Source organism: Pleurodeles waltl, chromosome 2_1 (assembly GCF_031143425.1).
Source record: "Pleurodeles waltl isolate 20211129_DDA chromosome 2_1, aPleWal1.hap1.20221129, whole genome shotgun sequence".
Lineage (NCBI taxonomy): Eukaryota > Metazoa > Chordata > Amphibia > Caudata > Salamandridae > Pleurodeles > Pleurodeles waltl.
This window is the reverse complement of record NC_090438.1, coordinates 608,334,363-608,360,071: the sequence shown is the minus strand read 5'-3', so window position 1 is coordinate 608,360,071 and position 25,709 is coordinate 608,334,363. Positions and strand designations below refer to the sequence as shown.

At 45.0% G+C, this 25,709-nt stretch overlaps 1 protein-coding gene across 2 annotated transcripts in view; it reads right to left on the bottom strand.

Moving 5' to 3' along the window:
• GPR141 (G protein-coupled receptor 141) overlaps nucleotides 1–25,073 on the bottom strand; it is a 100,688-nt gene extending 75,615 nt beyond the window's left edge. Inside the window, exons 1-2 of one of the 2 annotated variants that reach the window (XM_069206448.1) lie at nucleotides 24,964–25,064; nucleotides 10,631–10,726 (exon numbers count right to left, since the gene is read on the bottom strand). The gene's annotated coding sequence lies outside the window, so the exon portion shown is untranslated. Of the gene's footprint in view, nucleotides 1–10,630; nucleotides 10,727–24,963 lie in introns of both variants that reach the window. The other variant, XM_069206438.1, reaches the window with a different exon arrangement.
• Between the last annotated feature and the right edge of the window lie 636 nt (nucleotides 25,074–25,709).

Sequence of the window (25,709 nt, the reverse complement as noted above, 5' to 3'; positions counted from 1 at the left end):
TTAAACGAAAGTGAAGGGCCAAAGTTGAAAGAGAAAAGAAAAGAAGTGTCTGTCGCAATAGCAACACCAAGTGAAGAGAAAGACTCGGCCAAGGAAGAAAGCACCAGCGAGAGAGAATCAAAAGGAGATGCAAAATTGAAAAGGAAAAGAATACTGAGCAAAAGATATTCTGGTCCGGAGTGGGCATACATAGCCACTAACGATTGGTCAGACGAATTTCTATCTCTCAGTCTTGAGAATGAAGAAGCAGTAAACACTTTGGTACCTGAAAAGTGAAATTCCATGAACATTGCCGAATAAGACATTGACAACCTGATGGGCTTTTGAACCGGATAAGACATTGCTAACCTGATTGATTTTGAAACCGATCTAGAGACAAAGCTGCTAAACTGATAAGAGACTAAGGGGGTCATTCCGACCCCGGCGGTCAAGGACCGCCGGGGCCGGGGATGCGGGAGCACCGCCAACAGGCTGGTGGTGCCCCGCCGGACATTCTGACCGCGGCGGTTTGGCCGCGGTCAGACAAGGAAAACCGGTGGTCTCCCGCCGGTTTTCCGATGCCCTTGGAATCCCCCATGGCGGCGCAGCTTGCTGCGCCGCCATGGGGGATTCTGACACCCCCTACCGCCATCCTGTTCCTGGCGGTTCGCCCGCCAGGAACAGGATGGCGGTAGGGGGTGCCGCGGGGCCCCTGGGGGCCCCTGCAGTGCCCAGGCCAATGGCATGGGCACTGCAGGGGCCCCCGTAAGAGGGCCCCACTGTGTATTTCAGTGTCTGCAATGCAGACACTGAAATACGCGACGGGTGCAAACTGCACCCGTCGCACATACCCACTCCGCCGGCTCCATTCGGAGCCGGCTTCCTCGTGGGGTGGGGTTTCCCGCTGGGCTGGCGGGCGGCCTCCTGGCGGTCGCCCGCCAGCCCAGCGGGAAAGCCTGAATGGCCTCTGCGGTCTTTCGACCGCGGAGCGGCCATATGGCGGTTCCCACGAGGCGGGCGGCTACCGCCGCCCGCCTCACTCGGAATCAGGCCCTAAGCTGCTAAAAGAAAACAGTGTGAACATTAACTCGTTCAGCTTTATATATATCTGCAAATCTGATTTGATAAAGTGTCTTCAACTTTCTGATTCTATACAGATCCTGACAGGCTACACTACACAGGGACATAAGATGAAGTGTTGTAAATACATGTGTATAGGTCTAATAACTGCATGCGTACTAATCATTGTAGCAATAGTTCTTGGAATGCATGGAAAGAATGAGAGAGAGACGAATTATGCTTCTTCTTCTAAACCTATTACTGAACTAACTCCTTTGAAGGAACTCGAACGAGACGAAAGACATTTGCATGATAAGAAGGAACTTTCGTCCAACGTTTTCTATCGCTTATTGAGTGAGTATGTTGAGACAATGGATGCGAAAGATTGTTATGTGTGCACACAAATACCTACCTCAGTAGTGGAAGGAGTGACATATCATAGCATGCCTCTTACGTATGGAATTTCATGTAGATTAATAATGACCAGATTTTATGGCCAGGAGTATATTCACTACTTTTATTCCAATCAGGATGTTACATTTGCATATATCCCCATAATAGAGCACCTGAATAAAATAGCAAGAGATTATTATATAAAGATAATGAGGGGTTTCTTTGAGCCATTATGACCTTTTCACACAGCTTACGCTCACAGAGAAAACCTTACATGCTTGCTTTCACCGATGGAGAAAAGTTTTCTGGATCACACTGACGATAGGAGGAAAGCGGGGAAGGAGAAATTAGAAAGGGAATTACACAAAAGGACATCTGTAGATAACTATGCTTTTGCTGCGATAAAGACACAAGGGAAAATAGCTTTAGATACATTACACGTAGGGAGGTTCTGTGTACATAGACATAAATCATATTATGACACCGTTTTTGTGGGAACCAGTGAATGTAAACACACGTTTTTGTTTCAACCTAAATGGACGTTCATGCTGAATGGACAAGACCCAGTTATTCCAGGGGTATATTATATTTGTGGACTTAACGCCTATTATCGTCTTCCTAAAGGATGGTATGGGAGATGTTATTTGGGAATAGTATTCCCAAAGATTTATCAACTGGACGACTTAAAGAAATTCCCAAAGCTGTCTGAATCACATCATGTTCAGAAGAGGGAGACAGCTTCTGGTGTGGTAGGAGATATATTTGGAGCAATGATTCCTTCAGTGGGAGTCATATTGAATTCAATTAAAATACGAAAGTTGTCTACTATTGTGGATAACATGCTGACAAAATTCTCAGGAGCTATAATCCTGATGGATGCTGAACTTGCTGCAGAAAGAGCTATGACTCTTCAAAATCGGCTTGCCTTAGACATTCTTTTAGCAAAGGATGGCGGCGTTTGCAAAATGCTTGGTACACGTCACTGTTGTACTTATATTCTGGACAACAGCGGGCAAATTAGAAAAATGCTTACAAATTTAACTAACGAAAGTGCAGATTTGAAGGAATTGAAAGAACCAGGAGTATGGGAGAAGGTTGGAAAAGGATTTGCTTCTGTGGGAAATTGGCTCAGCAACGTTTGGAACGGATTGTTACTGAAAATAGTAAGAGGAATATTAATAATATTAATTTGTTTATTAGGTATTTGGGGAATATGGAAAGCTAATAAAATATTGAAAACAAGAAACAAAAGGAGAAGAGAAGAGAAAGAACAAAATAAAATGATAGAAATATACAGAGAAAAATCAAAGGGAACAAAAAGGAAGAGGGAGTTGACTGAAGTGCCAAATTACTAAAAAAGAATTTTAATGGAATAAAATGTGTGGGAAGATTTGATGTGATGACATAATTAGTCATCAGAGGAGGGACTGATGATGCAGAAAAAGAAGAACCAACATATATTCATATATCATGTAACCAAAATCGTATAATGTAGTGTGATTTTAGTAAAGAAAATAATGTACGAGGGAAATTGTGCCCCCGGGGTAGTTCGCCATTATTATAAACGAGCCTTATTAATCATGAAGAATTGAAAAATGTAGTAATCTGTCATAATTGCAAATGTGTGCTATGATTTCTTGTTGAAACTGTTTTATGCTTAGCTTAAATTTAGTAGAGGCTTTGGCCTAGTTGCCTGGTCTCACATTCTAACTGCGTGGCTTTTATTTGAATTAACCAAATGTATATTTTACTTTAAGGTTGTATTTTTCCAGTAGAGATGACTAATACATTTATCTTCAAGGTTTCGTGCTAGGCCGGTTTCATCCCCTTTGATACAAGGTCAGTCTCTGCAGGTGCGAACAATAAAATTTATGATACCGAAATAATTGGCAAACTTTGTTGCAACTTGTGTTCTAAGGCTCCAAGGACAATGTATGCATAAATGAGTAATAGGAGAAAGACATTTTTCATTGGTCAAATTGAAGCCACCCTATGAACCCTCCAATGGAAGACCCTGCAGAATTTGGAATGTTTCTTACTTAAACCCACCGGACAAAGAGAAGTCAGCCATTTTCCTTGATGCCAATTTTAAGCCAAATGCCAGACTCCATCTTGGACGACATCCCGATGCCCTTTTCTCTATTCCAGAGAAAGAGACTTTAAGAATTCTCACCCTAGAGACTTTAACTTTAAGTTGCCCCGCCTTGTCCATGCAGTAACTTTGTCCCATTCTCCTTGCTGCTGCAGGGAAACTTGCCCATTAACTTTGCCCCCTTGAAATCTGCCCCATGCTGATCGAACCGGTACCTGAAGGACGAAGACTTTCTTGAATGCTGATTGTAATTGGTAATTATGAAAGGATAATTGTATTATGCATTGTGTTTTTCCTTTTAGGTACCAACTGCTATTTTTATAGGGCCCAAGCAAGAAGTTTTCCAAATTTGTGTTGACTAAATTCGTTTTGCATGAAGCCCCACATGCCAATGCTAATTAGTGGTTAGTCGAGGTATTCATTTGATGCACCATGCTAAATTGAAATCTTGTTATGCTGACCGATGTATGCAATTAGTCAAATTCAGTTACTCATATTAGTAATTTGCATTGCTATAACCGAGTGCATAATAATACAGATTTTGCGTAGATTGCGTTTCTTCCGCCGTTATGGACAGCTAGTAATGTTCGTATACATATATCATTTGGTTTTGAGACTTATATACATTGTGCTAGCTTTGTTAATATAGGGAAATAAATTCATTAACTTTTAATAAACTGGTGTGGTTATTCATGACTGAAAGGTCATGGTGTGTCGAAATACCAACTGTTATTGATTCCTAATGTGTTATTTCGATCTATTAATTGAGTATGGGGTATCGATTACAATAGTTATTGATTATTGATTTAAGTGACCCGACTGTTTAGGGTGAGGAGAGCCCAACTTGGCTAAAAGGTTCACCGACCTCCAACGTGTCCAGGTACAGGTAATTTATAAGGGCTGGACGAGTTATCACAATCAAGCAGGTTTATTGCTGGGACACTGAAAAGAGTTAGCGCTGGTGGATATTCAAGAGCATCTCCTTGATGCTCTTGCCAAAACCTGCCTCCCTGAAGTAATAATCGTACTCAACCTTTCTGCTACTCTTGGTATATTGGCCATCAAATTCCATATAACAACTAAGTGATGTGTCAGGTGATTCTGTCACCGTCTTCTGTTCTGGACAGCCACCATTTGGAAAATAAAATCTCCCTTGGCCTCAGTACCAAACCTATTTTGCACGGTTCCCCTGGCACTTCATTCTCTGCTTGAATTTTCAACAGCTCTCTGACTCCCCAAGCAATTGCTGTCAAGGAAATCAATACCTCCATAATCACTTACATGCCAATGATACAAAGCTTGTTGTGAAAAAGCAAAACACTGGCATATCGGTCCACCTCTGCCCCCGAACTGTCCTTGCGTCCAGGATTCAGAGATAGTTAAAATGAAATGGTGCAGTACTAAGAGCCAGTTACTGGACACCCACACTGGTGCAACTTTGGACCTCTATTGATGAACACCCTCCTCAAAGTAAATCAGGAAACTTGACCTTGTCTTCAACTAAAAAAATATGCTTCAGTCACTGGAAGAAATTGAGTTATTAGTTGTGAAGGATGGGAGTCCTTTACATTGTAATAGATATGCAATTGTCTTATTATTGGGAACCAGGTTCCCATTGTTACACTTGACTCTCTCAGGGTAGTGAGAAAGAGCAGTCCGATGCCTACTGAGGGGGGTCGTGTGGGCTACAGGTATCAATCAGCTGGCACAAAACAACAACACTCAATAAACTTTTGCCCAGTCAGCGATTTTTCTTTTAAAAATGAACAGTACTTTTACTACACAGTACTAAATACTACATATTAAGCTACAATTATGTACATCAGGTAGAAACAAATATATACAGTGACACCCTCATTATCATATTACACCCCTAGGGGATCCTGAACCCCATAATCACAATACGCTATATGGTGATATCATTTTAAATAATGCAGGTTTATTGGCTTTGTTAAGGGGTCCACCATATTAATAATAGTAATAACAAGCAAGGTATACTGGTTTTGTCAGGGTATACATTAATATACACAAAAATAGCAGATGATGGACAGAATGCTGAACAGTGTCAAAAATTCACACCAGTCACAGCTCTGGGCCCAAGTCAAATGTTTTTTTGCGTGCCACGCCATTAAAGTTTGGACCCAGCCATATGCAAATCAGTCTAGCGCCTATTCCCTATGGAACAGTCCAGTCTGAACTGCTGGGCTAGGTTCTCCTTGGACCAGAAACAAGCATCCTGGGACCGGTTTCGGGGTATTACTCCTGATCAGCCAGGCTAGCTTCAATTTGGTGACATAGTGAGCATGGTAGCCATGTCTGGACATACGCTTCCCACTTAGGGCAATAAATTAAAAAAAGAGCAGATGATGGAAGGAATACTGAACAATGTCAAACATTCAATCAATCATTCAGTTTTTGTAAAGTGCAACTCACCTGTGAGGGTCTCAAGGACTTGGCGGGGACTGGGCCTCATCAGAAGAGCCAAGTCTTGAGGTTCTTCCTGAAGATGGTGAGTGATGGGCTTTGTCTGAGGTGCATGGGCAGGTTGTTCCAGCTCTTAGCTGCGAGGTAGGTAAAAGACCTTCTTCCTGCGGTGGTTTTCCGTACGTGTGGGATGGTGGCTAATGACTGCTGGTAGAGCGGATGTTTCTGGCAGGGCTATGGAAGGAGATGCGATGGCTCAGGTAGGCTGGTTTGATGTTGTGAATGGCCTTGTAGGTGTGGGTGAGTAGTTTGAAAATGATTTGTTTCTCCACGGGAGCCAATGGAGGGTCCTCAGGTAGTGGGTGATGTGTTACTGGCGGGGAAGGTTCACAACAAGTCTGGTGGCGGTGTTTTGGATGAGCTGCAGTTTCCTGATGTTTTTTGTTCTGGTGCCAGCATCCAGCTTGCTTGTGACTAAGGTGTGGGTGACTGTCTTGCGGCAGTCGACTGGGATCCATTTGAAGATTTTTTGGAGTTGGCGGAGTGTGTGCCAGCGGGAGCAGGTGTCCGCGTTTACTTGTTGTGTCATTGATAGGGAAGAGTCGAGGATGAGTCCTCGGTTGCGGGCGTGGTCAGTTGGAGTGATGTGGGCCACCAGGAGTCATCCCAGGCTGAAGTGGAGTTGCTGAAAATGATAAGCTTGGCCTTGTCTGGGTTGAGCTTGAGGCAACTCTCTCTCATCCAGGTTGCTATGTCTTCCAGACCTGTGTAGAAGTTCCTCTTGGCCTTGTCCGCGTCTTCATTGAGGGATATGATGAGTTGTGTGTCATCGGCATATGACATGATGTTCATTCCTTGGTCTCTAACGATGGTTGCAAGCGGGGTCATGTAGGCTTTAAAGAGAGTTGGGTACAGGGAGGATCCCTCAGGAACTCCGCAGCTGACTTTTGTTGGTTTGGATGTACAAGGTGGAAGCATGACGCTCTGTGTTCTTCAGGAGAGGAAGGAGTGGATCCACTGCAAGGCTTTTCTGCAGATTCCTGCGTCGTGGAGTCTGGTGCCGGTGGGAGACCGTGTAAAAGGCTGCTGAGAGGTTGAGAAGTATGAGTGCTGCGGTGTGGCCACGGTAGAGGAGTGTGCAGATGTCATGGATGGCTGCAAGAATAGCTGTCTCCATGCTGTGGTTGCTGCGGAAGCCAGACTGGGAGATGTCCAGTGAGTTGTTGTCTTCGATGAATTGTCTCAGGTGTGAGTTGATAGCCTTTTCCAGTACTTTGGCTGCATAGGGTAACAGCGAGATGGACCGGAAATTCTTTAGCTTTGATGGGTCGGTCTTCTTCAAAGAGGTTTCTTCATCCCCCACCAGTCACAGATCTGGACCTAAATGCATATTTGTTTTTGCTTGCTACACCATGTGCAAACCAGTCTTTACCCTGCTCCCTATGGGAATAGTCTAGTCAGAACTGTCAGTTCAGGCCTTTGCTGGACTGGAAACAAGCATCCTGGGACCGGTTTCAGGATATCACACCTCATCAGCCAGGCTAGATTGAATCCGGTGGCATAGCAAGCATAGGATCGACATCTGGGCATACCCTCCCCACTTAGGATGACAAATGCAAAAAGAACAGATGATGGACAGAATACTGAACAATGTCAAACATTCATCTCCCGACAAAGATCTGGGCCTAAATCCATGTTTTTTTTGCTTGCCATGCCATTCCAGTTTGGACACAGCCACATGCAAATTAGTCTGGACCCTGCTCTATATGGTAACAGTCCAGCCTGAACAAACTGGGATGTGGCCCGAGGGATTTCCAGTGGCTGAGATTAATTCAAGGATTCCATCCACCACCTTGTTGTTTTTGCATTGATATATATATATATATAAAGCATTTTAGTAGCTTTGTCGTGGTGTCACAACTTTAATAACATTAAACAAATTTAATAATTTTTCAGTAGACTACAATTAAAATGGATGGGGACAATAACCATACTTGAAGGAACAATTAGAAGTATAAGCATTAAGCATACCTGTGTTAATCAGCTATATTTGTCAGTAAAGCCCTTGTCTTCAAAAGAACCACAAACATTTGTGTCAGAGTCTTTCTTCACTTGCTTTAGGCCACACATTGCAGCCATAGGATCAACCACACAGGGTCCCCAGACCTCTAGATCCCAAGAGTCTAAAGCTCTAGCTCGGAGTGCTCAGTTCAATGGTAAACCTCTTCCATGCTCAGGGATATAGCTCCATGGGAGGGTAGAGTTACCTATGACACAACATTCCTGAGGAGGGGCTGTTGCATCCCCTGCAGCTCCCCACACATAATGTTGGTGGTGCACCTGCAATCCTAGAGCCAAGAGAAGCAAAGATAAAACATGTAGAGGTACCCTCATGGGGCCTAATGGGGACGTTCCAGCCAGGAATTTAGAGATCCTTCAGGTGCTTTTATTTGCTTTGTGATGCCTCATGTTGCATTATTCTTGCTTACATTTGGGTGTCCAGTTTCACCTGGGGCACCCACAGACTTCCTCTGAATGCAGCTCCTGTGTTGCGCAAAATCCAGCATTTTCTTTGTGCTCCCACTGACTAGGCACAGCTTCTCTTTTGGCCTTCTGCCCCCCTGGCCCCCTGCAGTAGCAATCCAGTGATGTCTGCCCATGAGGAGTGCTGGCAGGGAGGTTAGAGGCTGGCATACCCCACCCTACCCTGACCACAGGGGCAAGTTATGCATCAGAGTCTCTTAGGGCCTCTCCCATTTTGTCTCACTCTCAGGGAAATCTGTCATGCATCGGGCCCCTGGGGTTGATATTTGACTCAGGTGCCCCACATATGCCTCTCTCCCCAGGGATTTATTAAGATCAGGATGCACCGACCTCCAGGCCCTGGCCCACCCTGATGCTAATTCTTGAAAAACTGCTATGCACACATCTTCATCATTTTCTTTTGAAATTGAAACCCTTTGAAGATGCATATCTGTGACCCTGTTGCACTGATTCTCCCCATCTTCAGCTCCCGGCAGCTAGATCTAGCTACCAGGAACAGTTTAACCAGGGCTGCAGGGAGCTGGGTGTCCTGGTTCACTGCTCCAGCCTTCTTCACTGCTTGACTCCTGGTGCTCTTTTCCTTCTGATGGGGCATCCTGTACAGTCCCTTTGCTATTTGTTAGCAGAAAATAGCAAGTCTGGACTGCTAGCAAGTAGCAGAGGGCAGAGGAGAAGGCTGGAGCAAAAAGAGAATTAGTGCAACAGTGTCGGGGATATGCATCTTCAAAGGGTTTCAATTGAAAAAGAAAATGATGAAGATGTGTGCATAGCACTGTTTCAAGGATTAACCTCAGGGTGGCAAGCCCTCTCCAGGCTCCAGAGCCTACCGAAGCACCTGAAGGGGCATCAGAGTCCCAGTCCTTACCATAGAGATCCTAGGGGAGTCACCCAGGGTCCCCAGTAGGTCCTTTCCCTCAACTGGTCCCCAGAGGGCATATGGGTGCCAGCGCCACAGACTTAAAGGGCTCATCCTGGTCCTGTTGGTGTGCTGGTGGCAAAGTCATGAGCCCATCTTTGCAGGGCATCAGTCAACTTCTATTTCCAGTTGGGCACCCTTTCCACGACACTGACTTCCTGGTCCAGAGTCGTCCCCACTGTCTCTTCCTTGTGCAGGGGTTTTTATGTGTGGTTGGGAAGTTCTTTATGCCAGGCACCCTTGGCCAATCCTAGGATGCCACATCATCCCGCCCTCCTGCACAGCATTCTGGAACAATTCAACATGGCGACTTCAAGTCTTCTCTGGAAAGTTTTTCTGTAGGCCTCAATGTTTCCCTAGATGACATCACTGCCTGGTCCCATCCCAGCAAAACTTGAAAGAGCGAACCCCTTCTATGTTGGCTCCAGAGTTCTGGCTCTGTCCCTTTGTTCTAGTGGGTCTAGGCTGTCCTAGTCCAGCTGCAGCATGACTAGCCAATTATCAGATGCAGATTCCCCACACACACACCCCTTTCTTCTCCCATGAACTGGGTTGATCACTGACAGTTGCTCTTTTTGTGTTGGAAGGCCTTTGTTCCCTCTGCTGGGGAGCAGAACAATTAACCTGGCTCAAAAGTGGAAGACAAAGGCCTGAAATCGAATTATGAGCTGAGCCAGAGAAATATTACAATTCTTGAAGTCCCATGAGAAGTATATGTAGGTGAGTGTGATCTGCAGATTCAAATTCAAGGTACACGTTTCCCCCCATTTGGTACCTTGATGTACCTTGAAGGCCTAAGTGGAGCTAAACATTGCTTTAACCCCTTCGCTGCCAGGCCTTTTCCCCCTCTTGTGCCGAGCCTTTTTTGAGCTATTTGGGGCAGTTTGCGCTTAGGCCCTCATAACTTTTTGTTCACATAAGCTACCCACGCCAAATTTGCGTCCTTTTTTTCCAACATCCTAGGGCTTCTAGAGGTACCCAGACTTTGTGGGTTCCTCAGAAGGAGGCCAAGAAATTAGCCAAATAACAGTGAAAATTTCGGTTTTTTCAAAAAATTGGAAAAAGGGGCTGCAGAAGAAGGCTTGTGGTTTTTTCCCTGAAAATGGCATCAACAAAGGGTTTGCAGTGCTAAAATCACCAGCTTCCCAGCTTTCAGGAACAGGCAGACTTGAATCAGAAAACCCAATTTTTCAACACAATTTTGGCATTTTACTGGGACATACCCCATTTTTACGATTTTTTTGTGCTTTCAGCCTCCTTCCAGTCAGTGACAGAAATGGGCATAAAACCAATGCTGGATCCCAGAAACCGCAACATTTCTGAAAAGAAGACAAAATTCTGGATTCAGCAAGGGGTAATTTGTGTAGATTCTACAAGGGTTTCCTACAGAAAATAACAACTGAAAAAGAAAAATATTGAAATTGAGGTGAAAAAAACATCAATGTTTCTCTACGTTTTACTATGTCAGATTTTTTAAAGCAATATACCGTTACGTCTGCTGGACTCCTCTGGTTGCGGGGATATATAGGGCTTGTAGGTACATCAAGAACCCTAGGTACCCAGAGCCAATAAATGAGCTGCATCCTGTAGTGCGTTTTCATTCTATACCGGGTATACAGCAATTCATTTGCTGAAATATAAAGAATGAAAAATAGCTATCAAGAAAACCTTTGTATTTCCAAAAAGGGCACAAGATAAGGTATTGAGGAGCAGTGGTTATTTGCACATCTCTCAATTCCGGGGTGACCATACTAGCATGTGAATTACAGGGCATTTCTCAAATAGATGTCTTTTTTACACTCTCTTATATTTGGAAGGAAAAAATGTAGAGAAAGACAAGGGGCAATAACACTTGTTTTGCTAATCTATCTTCCCCCAAGTCTCCCGATAAAAATGATACCTCACTTGTGTGAGTAGGCCTAGCGCCCGCGACAGGAAGCGCCCCAAAACGCAACGTGGACACATCACATTTTTTTAAAGAAAACAGAGGTGTTTTTTGCAAAGTGCCTACCTGTAGATTTTGGCCTCTAGCTCAGCCGGCACATAGGGAAACCTACCAAACCTGTGCATTTTTGAAAACTAGAGACCTAGGGAAATCCAAGATGGGGTGACTTGTGGGGCTCTGACCAGGTTCTGTTACCCAGAACCCTTTGCAAACCTCAAACTTTGGCTAAAAAAACACATTTTGCTCAAATTTTGGTGACAGAAAGTTCTGGAATCAGAGAGGAGCCACAAATTTCCTTCTACCCAGCGTTCCCCCAAGTCTCCCGATAAAAATGATACCTCACTTGTGTGGGTAGGCCTAGCGCCCGCAACAGGAAATGCCCCAAAACGCAACGTGGACACATCACATTTTTTTAAAGAAAACAGAGGTGTTTTTTGCAAAGTGCCTACCTGTAGATTTTGGTCTCTATCTCAGCCGGCACCTAGGGAAACCTACCAAACCTGTGCATTTTTGAAAACTAGAGACCTAGGGGAATCCAAGATGGGGTGACTTGTGGGGCTCTGACCAGGTTCTGTTACCCAGAATCCTTTGCAAACCTCAAAATTTGGCTAAAAAAACAAGTTTTCCTCACATTTCGGTGACAGGAAGTTCTGGAATCTGAGAGGAGCCACAAATTTCCTTTGACCCAGCGTTCCCCCAAGTCTCCCGATAAAAATGATACCTCACTTGTGTGGGTAGGCCTAGTGCCCGTGACAGGAAATGGCCCAAAACACAACGTGGACACATCACATTTTTTCATAGAAACAGTGCCTACCTGTGGATTTTGGCCTCTAGCTCAGCCGGCCCCAGGGGGGGCAGAAATGGCCTAAAATAAATTTGCCCCCCCCTCACAACCCCCCCCGAGAGCAACCCTTGCCTACGGGGACGCTCCCCCTGCGTGACATTTGCACCAAAATAAAAAATCCCCGGTGCCTAGTGGTTTCGGGCAATCTGCCCCCAAGGGAGGCAGAAATGGTCTAAATACAATTTGCCCCCCAGGGGAGCGACCCTTGCCTAAGGGGTCGCTCCCCACCTAAAAAAAAATAAAAAATTATCCCTGGTGCCTAGGGATAACGTCCTGGGCACAGAACGGGTTAAGGCATATAAAATAAATTTTGGACCCTTGTCCAAGGGATCGCTCCCCATCTGTAAAACAAAAAAAAACAAAAAATCCCTGGTGCCTAGTGGTTTCGGGCAATCTGCCCCCAAGGGAGGCAGAAATGGTCTAAATACAATTTGCCCCCCAGGGGAGCGACCCTTGCCTAAGGGGTCGCTCCCCACCTAAAAAAAAAAAAAAATGATCCCTGGTGCCTAGGGATAACGTCCTGGGCACAGAACGGGTTAAGGCATATAAAATAAATTTTGGACCCTTGTCCAAGGGATCGCTCCCCATCTGTAAAACAAAAAAAAACAAAAAATCCCTGGTGCCTAGTGGTTTCTGCCCCCCTTGGGGGCAGATCAGCCTAATCAAAATAGGCTGATCTACCCCCCAGAAGGGCAGAAATGGCCTAAAATAATTCCCCCCCCCCCCCCAGGGAGCGACCCTTGCCTAAGGGGTCGCTCCCCTTGCGTGAAATTCACATAAAAAAAAGCTCCCTGGTGTCTAGTGGTTTCTGCCCCTCTTGGGGGCAGATTGGCCTCATCAAAATAGGCCAATCTGCCCCCAAGGGGGGCAGAAATGGCCTAAATATAATTTGCCCCTAGGGGAGCGACCCTTGCCTAAGGGGTCGCTCCCCACCTAAAAAAAAAAAAAAAAGATCCCTGGTGCCTAGAGGTTTGTCGGCCTAATAATAGGCCGATCTGCCCCCAGGGGGGGCAGAAAAGGCCTTCCCAAAAAAATGCCCCCCCGGAGCGACCCTTGCCCAAGGGGTCGCTCCCTTATGTCCATTTCAACAAAAAAATTAAAAATCCCTGGTATCTAGTGGGGTTTCAAAAGCCGGATTGCAAGCAATCCGGCTTTTGAAACCCTGGGAGAGACTTCAAAGGGAAGGAAATACATTTCCTTCCCTTTGAAGCCTCTCCGGGGTTCCCCCACGGGATTGAAAGAGAAATGCTGAGCATTTCTCTTTCAATTGTGCTGGAAGCAGAGCTTCCAGCGCGCTGGGGGAGACCCTGTGACAAATCAACGCGCGCTCGCGCGCTGACGGCACACGGGGGTTTGGGGGGGTCAGGGGTGGAAGGGGAAGGGCTTCCCCTTCCATCCCTGACTTGGGGGGGTGGAGGGGAACCCCACAGAGGAAGCTCTAGCACTCCCTCTGGGCTCTGTGATCAGGACGTAATGGTTACGTCCTGGGCACAGCAGCACTGTGCCTCAGGACGTAACCATAACGTCCTGGGCACAGAACGGGTTAAGGCATATTTTGCCTACATGTATAATACAGTGAAAACACCCCAAATCTCAATAAGCACTATAGACCTGTAGTATAAATGCCAACTAATATTATAAGGCCCACTCAAGGTCAGTACCAATCCCTGAAGAAACCATTCTGCGACAGGCTAGCTCTGCGGTGCTCATGTTTACATGTAACCAGACCACTACCTTTTGCCCTAGTTGCACTACAATGGCTTTTTCTTAAAAGGCAGACAGTGGTGGTTAACACACACCTAAAGTAAAGGTCCAAAAAATGGGCAATCAAAGCAAAAAACCTAGTGGACTATTTGGGCAGAACCCATTTGCTACAGTCACCAAATCAATATAGTTATCAAAGCATGTCATTTTTATTGCTGCCATCACAAAACAATCCCCTGCCATCTGACTCACTCGCCCCTCTTAGAAGAAACATCACCACCCGCAACATCAAGCACGCCCCCTGGTTCACCACTGAACTCCAAGCGTGAATGCCGCAAAACAGAGAAAGCTTGGCGACAGGAACCCTCAACCACCAACTTCTCCACCCTCAAAACCACCATACGCAAACATCCCCAACTCATACGCACCACCAAAAGGGCATACTACAAGGAACGCATAGACAGTAACTCACACAACAGCAAGGAACTCTTTACCATCATCAAAGAGCTCTCCAAACCCAAAGCCAGCAACATCGACCCCACTCACACACAACACCTCTGCGACTCCCTCTCCAACCACTTCCACCTCAAAATCTTAGACATACACAACAGCTTCACACCACACACACTCGCCACCTCCACCACCAACACGATCAGCAACGACTCACCCCCCCAACCTACTACATACCTGGGCCCCTACCAACCACGAAGAAACCAATAAAACGATTAAATCCATGCACTTAGGCTCCCCCTCGGACCTCTGCCCCCACCGCATTTTCAACAAAGCCAGCCCAACCATCGCTCCCAAGCTTCGCACCGTAATCAACAGCTCTTTATACGCCGCCACCTTCCCAGATTCCTGGAAGCACGCAGAAGTCACTGCACTCCTGAAAAAGCCCAAAGCAGACCCCGATGACCTCGCCAACTACTGCCCAATTTCTCTTCTCCCCTTCCCCGCTAAGGTCGCTGAGAAACTAGTGAACACCTGCCTGTCTAATTTCTTAGAGGAAAACAATGCACTCGACGCCTCCCATTCTGGATTCTGCAAGAACCACAGCACTGAGACCGCCCGCATTGCATGTACTGACGACATCAGAACCAGAGTCGACAAGGGCGAGACCGTCGCACTCATCCTCCTGGACCTCTCCGCTGCCTTTGATACTGTCTGCCACCAAATACTCCGCACATGCCTCTACAAGGCAGGTATTCGACACAAGGCCCTGGACTGGCTTGCCTCCTTCCTCACCAAAAGAACCCAGAAAGTCCATCTCCCTCCCTTCCACTCCCCAGCCACCAAGATCATCTGCGGAGTCCCTCAAGGGTCCTCCCTCAGCCCCACCCTTTTAAACATTTACATGACCCGCTCGGCAACATCCTCTGGCCACACGGAATCACCATCATATCCTACGCAGATGACACCCAGCTCGTCATCTCCCTCACCCGAAACCCTACCACTGCCAAATCCAACCTCCACGCCGGACTCCTTGACACCACCAAATGGATGACAGCAAACCACCTCAAGCTAAACTCCAACAAAACCGAAATCATCGTCTTCGGCCCCAACAAAACTATATGGGATGACTCCTGGTGGCCCACTGCCCTAGGATCACCCCCAACACCCGCCACCCACGCACTCAACCTCAGCATCATCTTGGATTCTTCTCTCTCCATGACCCAGCAAATTAACGCCATCACCTCCTCCTGTTTCAACACCCTCCGCATGCTGCGAAAAACCTTCAAATGGATTCCCATAGAGACCAGAAAGACCGTCACCCATGCACTCATCAGCAGCTGGTTAGACTACAGAAACGCCCTCTACGCCAGCACTATAGTCAAGCTCAAGCGAAAACTCCAGAGGATCCAGAACGCAGCCGCCCGCCTCATCCTGGACCTCCCACGCCATGAACACATCTCCTCTCACCTCAGATCCCTTCACTGGCTTCCGATCAACAAAAGGATCATCTTCAAAGTCCTCATCTGCGCACACAAATCCCTCCACAACACTGGACCAACCTACCTCAACGAAAGAGTGAACTTCCACACTCCCACTTGCCACCTCCACTCCGCCAACCTCGCACTCGCCACAGTCCCCTGCATCCAACGCACCACCACCGGAGGCAGATGCTTCTCCTACCTTGCCCCCAAAACCTGGAATTCTCTCCCCACCAACCTCCGCAAGACTCAGGACCTCCTGCTTTTCAGAAAACACCTCAAGACATGGCTTTTCGAACATTAAGCGGCATCCGCACCCCCCTCCTCATTTCCTCCCTAGCGCCTTGAGACCCTTATGGGGGAGTAGCGTGCTCTATAAATTTTTTGATTGATTGATTGATTGCCATTTACATTAGGGGTGGGCGGAACTCACAGAGTTGTACTCCTCAGAATTCCTCTGAGTTACATAACAAATCCATGTGATTCCGCAGAATTCCACCAGCCCAGTGCTTAATCTATAAAATACATCATATGAAGGTACGGAACAGGTGTATAAGGGTGTTATGCCCCAATGAAAGTCACTTCTATTACACACACTGCCATCCTAGTGATGCCCAAATTTAGCACTGGCCCTTATGCTCTCCCATCGGTTTCCACTCATGCTAGATCTGTGCATACAAACACAAGGGTGTTAGCGGAAACCTTTACCACGTGAGGCAGCCGCCTTTGGCCAGCTCCTACTTTTCACAAACAAGTTTCAGAGGGGGAGTCTGCCATGTTTCATCATACCTAATACATGCATTAGCCACCCTACTAACAGGGAAGAGCAAACACACCCCATGTATTGAGCCTTATCTGCTCCCGAGGCCAGTGGAAACCCCAAACAGTGAGAAACCCGAACCTCTCATTCTCTTCGTTGTTATTATGAAGTTTCTGACATAGGAGCTTGCGTTCCTCTGCAAAACAATATACATCTATCCATCCCACTATAAACAAAATTCTAAATTAGTAAACTAAAAGATATCCCTACCCTGGCAAGCAAGGCGCGCTCACTGATCGGTAGATCGGTCTGTGCTTGGGTGGCGTTCCCTCACTGCTCCTGCTAAATCCATCCTCACTCCATGGTCAGTCATAGTGGCACTCTGGCTTGCCTTTCTCTGCTCCAGCGGTTGCTCTATCCTGGGTGTGCCCCTCCCTGCACTCGCTTGTGGTGCAGATGCGCATAGTGTTGCAGATGAGACTCTCTCCTGTCCTCTTGCTGGTTCCTTTTGCTGCTCTGATGCTCTCGTTGGTAAAGGCACCGTTCTGTCCCAACGCTTGATGCTAGGTAGCACGGGCAAGCTACGCCACGCGACTCAGTGAAGTTTTTGCCATTCTCAAATTCTGCCGTCGGAGTGGAGTTTAGTGCCCACCACTAGTCTACATGAAGCAGAGCGCACCAGTTATGTGGGCTATCACTATCTCATGCCTTGATTTCTGACTGTTAAAAATCAGACTGCCAGATTAATTTCGACCTTGAAGACACTATCATTTGAGCAACCATTAAATTGCCTACACTGGCTTTCAGTTGCATCTTGCATTGGTTTCTAAATGATGTGTACTATCCACAAAGAAATTTTAAAAAAGAACACAGCTCACACATCAAGAGAAACAGCCGTGTTTATCTTACTATACCATCATCGAAAATCCAAATTCTGGGGTACAAAAATACAAGTGTGGAGCATAAAATATGGAACTATCTCACTTTCTCCACAAATTAGCATGAGGCCCATCCTCCTTTCTGCAAAAAAGTTGAAAAAAGCCTTGTTTCACGAACTCATCCCTGTACTCTAGAAATTACTCCTTTTCTCTCATTTTCTCTTCTACTCCTTATCTCCATCTCTCAGTCAAGCATTATCCAGATGCTGCTCACTTATTGGAGTGTGGGATTATTACCCTGGCATTATAATAAAAAGCATTCAGGCATGTACAGAGCCAATCCTATAATCTGGTCCACCGATATATTAGGACAGAATGGGCAGCAAGACCCTTCCACTCAAGGTAAAGCATTCTCCCAGCTTGATCGGTTTTTTTTGTTCTGTTTCTAAAATAACGTGCAAAATCGATCTGCCTTAAGCCAGCTGTCACTGATGAAATAAAAAGTGACTATTGTATGCTTTTTAAATGTTCTTTAGTGTCGTTCCCCACGGGTGCATTTTACTTACTCAGTGACTGAGCAAAATCAACATTTTAAATGTGTTAACCAATGAAACTTGCAGTTTGCTTTAACATTCTTTCACTGTGAGTGAGCTCTAATCTCAATTATTTCTTACATCGTGAAAGACATAGATGTGATTTTCAATAGGTGAAAATGGCACTGGATTTTTTTCTGAGTTATTAGATTTTCTACTGGGTAAGAATGTATTCTTTAAAAAGCAGAGCTGATAATGTAGACTTTAGGGGAACTTGCCTGTAAATGGTTCGTTTCTCAGATCTGATTTTTTTTCTGCACGTGTTTGATAAATCATAAAAACAGTATCAAGTACAATTCATCCAGATGTTTGAGATGGGCTTGAGATACCAGATGAGAAAAAGGTTAGAATGTTTAACATTGTGATGTCTTGCAGACTTGGCAATATTTTCATGTGTGTGTTGTTTTATTTTAAGTGACAGTGCAACCAATGTCTGCATAAGATCTTTATTTGTCTAACAGTGTGTTCGGCTGTTATTGGAAGTAAGGCCAGATGTACGAAGCTTTTTGCATGGTGCAAACAGCGAAATTCGCTGTTTGCGCCATGCAAAAAGCACATAGCGATGCTCATTCCCATTTTGCGAGTCAGTACCCTGGTTACCGACTCACAAAATGGGAATGCGACTCGCAAATAGGAAGGGATGTTCCCCTTCCTATTTGCGATTCGCATTGCAATATAGAATTGCTTTGTGACCGCGAACGCGGTCGCAAAGCAATTCGCAGTTAGCACCCATTTCAAATGGGTACTAACCCATTCGCAAAATGTGAATGGCCCTGAAAACATTTTTTCAGAGCAGGCAGTGGTCCATAGGACCACTGCCTGCTCTGAAAAAATGAAAAACAAACGTTTCATTTTTTCGTTTGTGTTGCAACTCGTTTTCCTTTAAGGAAAACAGGCTGCAATACAAAAAAAAACTGCTTTTTAAAAAAGCAGTCACAGACATGGTGGTCTGCTGTCTCCAGCAGGCCACCATCCCTGTGAGGGCTGCGAATCGGAAGGGGGTCGCAAATTGCGACCCACCTCATTAATATTAATGAGGTGGGTCTTTGCGACCCCCTTGTGATTCGCAGATGGTGACAGGGACACCATCCTGCATCTGGGTTTGCGACTTGCAAATTGGGAGTCACTCAGATTCGCAATTTGCAAGTGGCAAACTCGGAAGTTGCTACATCTGGCCCTAAATGTGTTGTGATGTATTTTTAGTGGACACCGATTGTCTGTTGGAAATTCGTGGATAACACCTACTGGGAAAAGTCTATCTGGGACCTTAAAGGCCACTGTGGTCACTGATTTTTGCTGCGTTTAGTGATTCATTTTGAGGTATGATTTCAAAGTAGGTCAAGGTTAGCGGTTGAGGCATGCCTACAGGAAGGTTAGTTATTTGTTGATGTGAACCAGCTGCTTGGTCTGGGGATTACTTTGCGGCTGTGATATTGACTTAGATTTTTATTTTTATTTTTTTTATGAACATTTAAGTGCATATATTGTGCGTGCTATTTAGTCTTTTGGCAGGTAATTGGCTTATTCTAAACTCGGTTATGTGTTATATATTTTTATTTTAAAATATCTTTATTTAATGTTTATATGTTTACCTATTGCAGTTCAAATTTGTGGTGTTACCTTCTTAATAAAGTATATTTCTTATAATACTATTTTCTGTTTTTTTTCTTTCTTGCTTTGGGGAGTTTCCAAAGGATCACAATGCGGTGAGGTGATCTCTGTTAGTCTAAAACGCCTTAAGAAGGATCTTTCATTTGTATTATTCCTCTGGGATGGAATACAGAATTCTTATATTGTTATTATTTTTATTACTTTTTGTTTTCACGCAAAATCTTTAGTAAACAGATAAGGCAATAAACAAAATGAGAATGCTGAAGTAAGATAACACCGAGGCATGCATACGATAATTGTGAGAACAAAAATAACGCGTTAGATTTGGTGAGGAATTGTGCAGACATCTGCAAGGGTTGACCTCTTCTATTGCTTTCTCTCATTCTCTCTCTCTCTCTCTCTCTCTCTCTCTCTCTCTCTCTCTCTCTCTCTCTCTCTCTATCTCTCTCTATATCTCTCTCTCTCTCTCTCATATATGACCTGGAATAGCACTCAGGAAAACAATCGTAACAGTCTGGAATTATCAGGTCCTGATTTACCCATTATCCTTTTCCTCCTTGTCCAAAAGTGATGATAATTGAACAGGGAGCGGATTCTAAGCTTCAAGCAGACGTATGGTGAAAACATAATTGTTAGAAATGGGGTCTTTGGTTGGCAGTCAGGTTACCCCCTGTCCAAGCAAGGACCCTCACTCTAGTCAGGGTAAGTCACACACAATCCAAATTATCCTGTGCCCAGCCTCTGGTAGCTTGGCACTGAGCAGTCAGGCTTAACTTAGAAGGCAATGTGTAAGGTATTTGTGCAATAAATCATACAATAACACAATATAGCACCACAAAAATACACCACACAGTGTTTAGAAAAAAATATATAATATTTATCTGGATATTTGCAGTTCAAAAATTATGAAAGATGCAATAAGTAAACGTAGAGATATCACTGAAAAGTGATATAAAGTGTCTTAAGTCTTTTAAAAGCAAACAAAGTCTCTTTCAAGCACAAAGTACCTGGTTCGCGTGAAAAATCTCTGCAAAGGGCCGCAGAGGAGGAGAAGCGTGGAAACAAAGGGGTATGTGTCGATTTCTCGGGCCGCACACAGCGATGGTTCGTTTAGTTTCCACGCAGGGACGGCTGTGCGTTGATTTCCGGCGCTCAGTAGTGGATCCTCTTCGGATTGCGGGGTTTTCAGATGCCCCTGGGTCTGTGCATGGAATCCTGGGCTTGTGGAGCGAAGTCACAAGCTCTGCATCGTTCCAGTGGGCGTTGTGGGAAAGTTTCTCCTGCACGGCAAGAGCTGCGTTGATTTCCCCTCTGGAAGTCGGGCTGCGTCATCCCAGGTCTGCTGTGCGTCGATCTGGTGGGCCGTGCGTCAAAGTTACGGTCGCAACGCAGGCGCCGTGTTGATCTTTTCCTTTTGAAGTCGGGCTGCGTCGCTCTGGTTCGGCTTGCGGTGAATTTCTCACCGCGGGACAGGCTGTGCATCAGTTTTAGCAAGCTGTGCGTCAAATTTTCGCCACACAAGGAGTCCAGTTGCAAGAGAGAAGTCTTTTTGGTCCTGAGACTTCAGGGAAGAGGAGGCAAGCTTTATCCAAGCCCTAGGAGAGCACTTCTTTACCACAGCCAGAGAGCAGCAAGGCAGCAGGCCAACAGCAAGGCAGCAGTCCTTCACAGAAAGCAGCCAGGTGAGTCCTTTGGGCAGCCAGGGAGTTCTTCTGGGCAGGATGCAGGTTCTGGTTACAAGTTTCTTCTCCAGGAAGTGTCTGAGTTGGGAGGGGCAGAGGCCCTGTTTATATACCCAAATGTGCCTTTGAAGTGGGGGAGACTTCTAAGAGTGGCTTAGAAGTGCATCAGGTCCCCTTTCAGTTCAATCCTGTCTGCCAGGGTCCCAGTAGGAGGTGTGGCAGTCCTTTGTGTGAGAGCAGGCCCTCCACCCTCCCAGCCCAGGAAGACCCATTCAAAATGCAGATGTATCCAAGTGAGGCTGAGTATCCTGTGTTTGGGGTGTGTCTGAGTGAATGCACAAGGAGCTGTCAACTAAACCCAGCCAGACGTGGATTGTAAGGCACAGAAAGATTTAAGTGCAGAGAAATGCTCACTTTCTAAAGTGAAATTTCTAAAATAGTAATATTAAATCCAACTTCACCAGTCAGCAGGGTTTTATATCACCATTCCGGCCATACTGAATATGACCTTCCTACTCCTTTCAGATCAGCAGCTACCACTCAAACAATATTTGAGGACAGCCCCAATGTTAGCCTATAAAGGGAGCAGGCCTCACTGCAGTGTAAAAACGAATTTGGGAGTTTTACACTACCAGGACATGTAAACTACATAGGTACATGTCCTGCCTTTTGCTTACACGGCACCCTGCCCATGGGTTACGTAGGGCATATATTAGGGGTGTCTTTTATGTAGAAAAAGGGGAGTTTTAGGCTTGTCAAGTACTTTTAAATGCCAAGTCGAAGTGGCAGTGAAACTGCACACACAGGCATTGCAATGTCAGGCCCGAGACAAGGTTTAGGGGCTACTTAAGTGGGTGGCACAACCAGTGCTGCAGGCCCAATAGTAGCATTTAATCTACAGGCCCTGGGCACATATAGTGCACAGTACTAGGGACTTATAAGTAAATTAAATAGTCCAATTGGGTATGATCCAATGTTACCATGTTTAAAGGGAGAGAGCATATGCACTTTAGCACTGGTTAGCAGTGGTAAAGTGCGCAGAGTCTAAAAACCAGCAAAAACAGTGTCCAAAAAGTAGAGGGAGGCAGGCAAAAAGTTAGGGGTGACCACCCTAAGGCTGTCAGGTTTAACAGTAATGCAAACACTAATTAGCAAAACAGACATAGTAACCAGAAAAGGGGCTTGCCACACGTCCAGTACTGAGCTATTGCTGAGTGGAGGTAAATGTTGAGCCAGGGACGAATTATTAAATTGAGGGTAAGGTAAGATGTGTTGTCAATAGAAATCATCGCAAATGTCACAACACTAGGCATAGAACAGTAAGCAACATCATGGAACACTCTTAGGGCCAGATGTGTCATGATTTCTAATAGTGATTGCCAAATTGTAATTTTTTGCGAATCACAATTAAGTAATCACTATTGGAATGTATGAAACTCCAGGAGTTTCATATAGCAATTTACAAGGGCTCACAAATGGATATACCTCATTAATATTCATGAGGTAGGTCGCAATTTGCGACCCATTGTGAATGACTACAATCACAGGGATGGTGGCTTTCTGGGCTTAGCAGACCACCATGTCTGTGATTGCTTTTAAATAAAGGAAAACGTGTTGTGTTTAAAAAAGAAAATGTTAAAGTTTTCTTTACATTTTTTAAGAGTAGGCAGTGGTCCATGGGACCACTGCCTGCTCCTAAAAAATGTTTTCGCATGCATTCAGAAGAATGGGTTATCACCAATTTGAAATTGGTGGTAACTGCGATTGTTTTGCGACCGCATTTGCGGTCACAAAACAATAATACATATCTATGCTATTCGGTACTAGGAAGGGACACCCTTGACACACCTCTTCCTAATACCAATTCTGTAACAAGTTACTGAATCGCAAATTGGACTTGATACATACTAAAATGCATTTCTGCAATCGCAAATGGCCTGATTGCAAAAATGTTTGATACATCTGGCCCTTAGTGATGTAGTTGATGGAGAATGGTATCTCAATGGTCACCTACTTTGTGCTTACAATTTATAATCAAATAGGAAACAGCTATGTGTGTATAGCAGGTATTGTCTAAAACATGAGTTCGTGAGCTCACGCCTGGCAATCACTTGACAACATAAAGCACTGTGTGCCTCCCTTTCTTCAAGCAGCAAATGGTCAGAGATAATGTAGTTCAAGATGCTGTACACATTGGTCCCAATTCAGAAAGGCATTTGCACAACTCAGTTCAACTTAAGTGCACAAATGGCTTGATTTGCTAATGGAACTTCATTCTTGCAATTTACAAAACGTGAATTTGCACTTGTGAACTGATTTTGTCACGCAATATAGTTTTGGAATATTAGTACAAGAGTGTAAATATACTCGCGTTGGTTGAGAGTGGATATTCTAGGGGAATGATGTCCTGAAACGCTTTTGCATAACCACTAATTTACAAACTTTTTCTCGTCCCGTTCCCACCGTGGAAATAGTCAGGGCTGCGCTCTTGTTAATGGCAATATTAATACATCTGTTTCCGGGGTGGAAATGGGAATAGATCACTGCAAAAATGTTGGGGGTCCAGGCCAACGGGGTGTTTTTCCACAGGGAAAGATTTTTTTCAGGAGAAGAACGAAAAAAATTAAAACGCAGCTGGACTTGTAAGGGGCATTTTCAAATGTGTAAATGCACGCTATGCGTAAAAATGAATGTGCAAATCCCTTCACATTACCGCGAACAGGGGTTCTCCAAAGGCTCTAGGAGTACTCCTGGAAAACAGCAACAGCCACAACTTCCTTTGCATACTTTTCCACACCTTTGAGAATTCCAGAAATTCGAAAATGTACATCCAAACACAGGTGTAGATAAATCAAGAATGTCAAAACTGTTGGGGCACTCTGGTCTACTACTTAAGGGGGTTCTCATCGGGCGAGTTGTTTTTGAGCTGAGAAATATGTGCTACAGGGAAAGAAAAGCCACAGCAGATATACTGCATCTGGCCCGTTTAGTGTTATTAGGTTTGTCAGCTTACACGCCATTAATAAACAAGGCAGACTTCCTTTAAAATCTATGATATAAATGCACGTTGTAGTACAGGTACAGTTCACTCAAAAGGGAGTTGGGCCTGGGAAATATGTCCCCTTTGCCCTTACTTTCCGAATGTGCTATTGGATATTTGTTTTACTTTCCTTTGTGAATCAGACCCAATACAGCCAGCAATCATTCATGCTTTCTTCAATGTATTCATTCATAAATGAACCTTCAGTCGGTCCTTAGCATAAATGAGAAACTAGGTGGCCAAATGTGTCCAAATCTTGATGGCTGTCCTGAACTGCGAGCTCCAAAAAAATAGGTACCACCGCCCTAACTCGCACTCCTTAAGTACCAGCGCTCACTGACAAGGAATGTAAGGTACAACACAAATCGTAATGGGTGCAGGCATTTCCCATTAAACTATAGATTTACACACTTTGTGACCTTAAACACTGATCAAGAAAAGGGCTTTTATATTCGAATATATTAGACTTCCTATCAACTCCATCAGGCTATTAAAGTAACTTTTTAATTGCACTGGCTAGACAATAGTGCAACAGGTATATGCGAGCTAAAAACGCTAAGATGCTCACCAGATGAGTACTCCGAGCCAACGAAGTCATAGAGATGGAAAAGGGTCTGCGATAGCTAGTCAGCGTCGTCCGGCTGCAGCCTGGAATGATACCGTTATTTTCTGTTTGATTCTGGCCCCACCAAACTTGCGAGTTCGCTAGACCACAAGACGCGTCCGGAACAGGAAGCGGATGATGCATGCTACCTTCAACGCATGAAAGCACCGTGTGTAGCAATCATCTAGTACGTCCAGTCACGACACAGCACTGCTCGCTTCAGTGAAAACACAAGAAACTCATAATAATTGGGGCTGCCTTTTGGCCAGTTTTATACAGACATGACCGGTATTTTAATGCCTCTGTCGGTGGAAAATTTAGGAAACTCAGCTAAAGCCGGTATTTGTTCCTCTTATCACTACATACTTCAGACAGTAAATGTTAAAAGAAAACATTATATAATGGGTTTTATGACTGTCCTTATGACCCCTTGCTGATAATGAAAGTAAACAAAGGTCATGTTGAAAATGAATACACAGCTTTCATGTAAAGTTCTGCTTCAGCAGTATGCCTGGGAATTTGCAGAATCTTAAAACGTGAACAGGTGGCCGGTATTTTTCTCTGGGAAAGGGGGCAACCCTAGTCATAGTCCAGACCATAGAGGGCCGTTGGAGGACAGGAGAGCTTTCCGGTAGCTCTACAGAGTTACAGGCACGAAAGGTCAAAGGTTGCTGTTTACTATTAGGAAGCCAATTGTGGCACAGAACCTT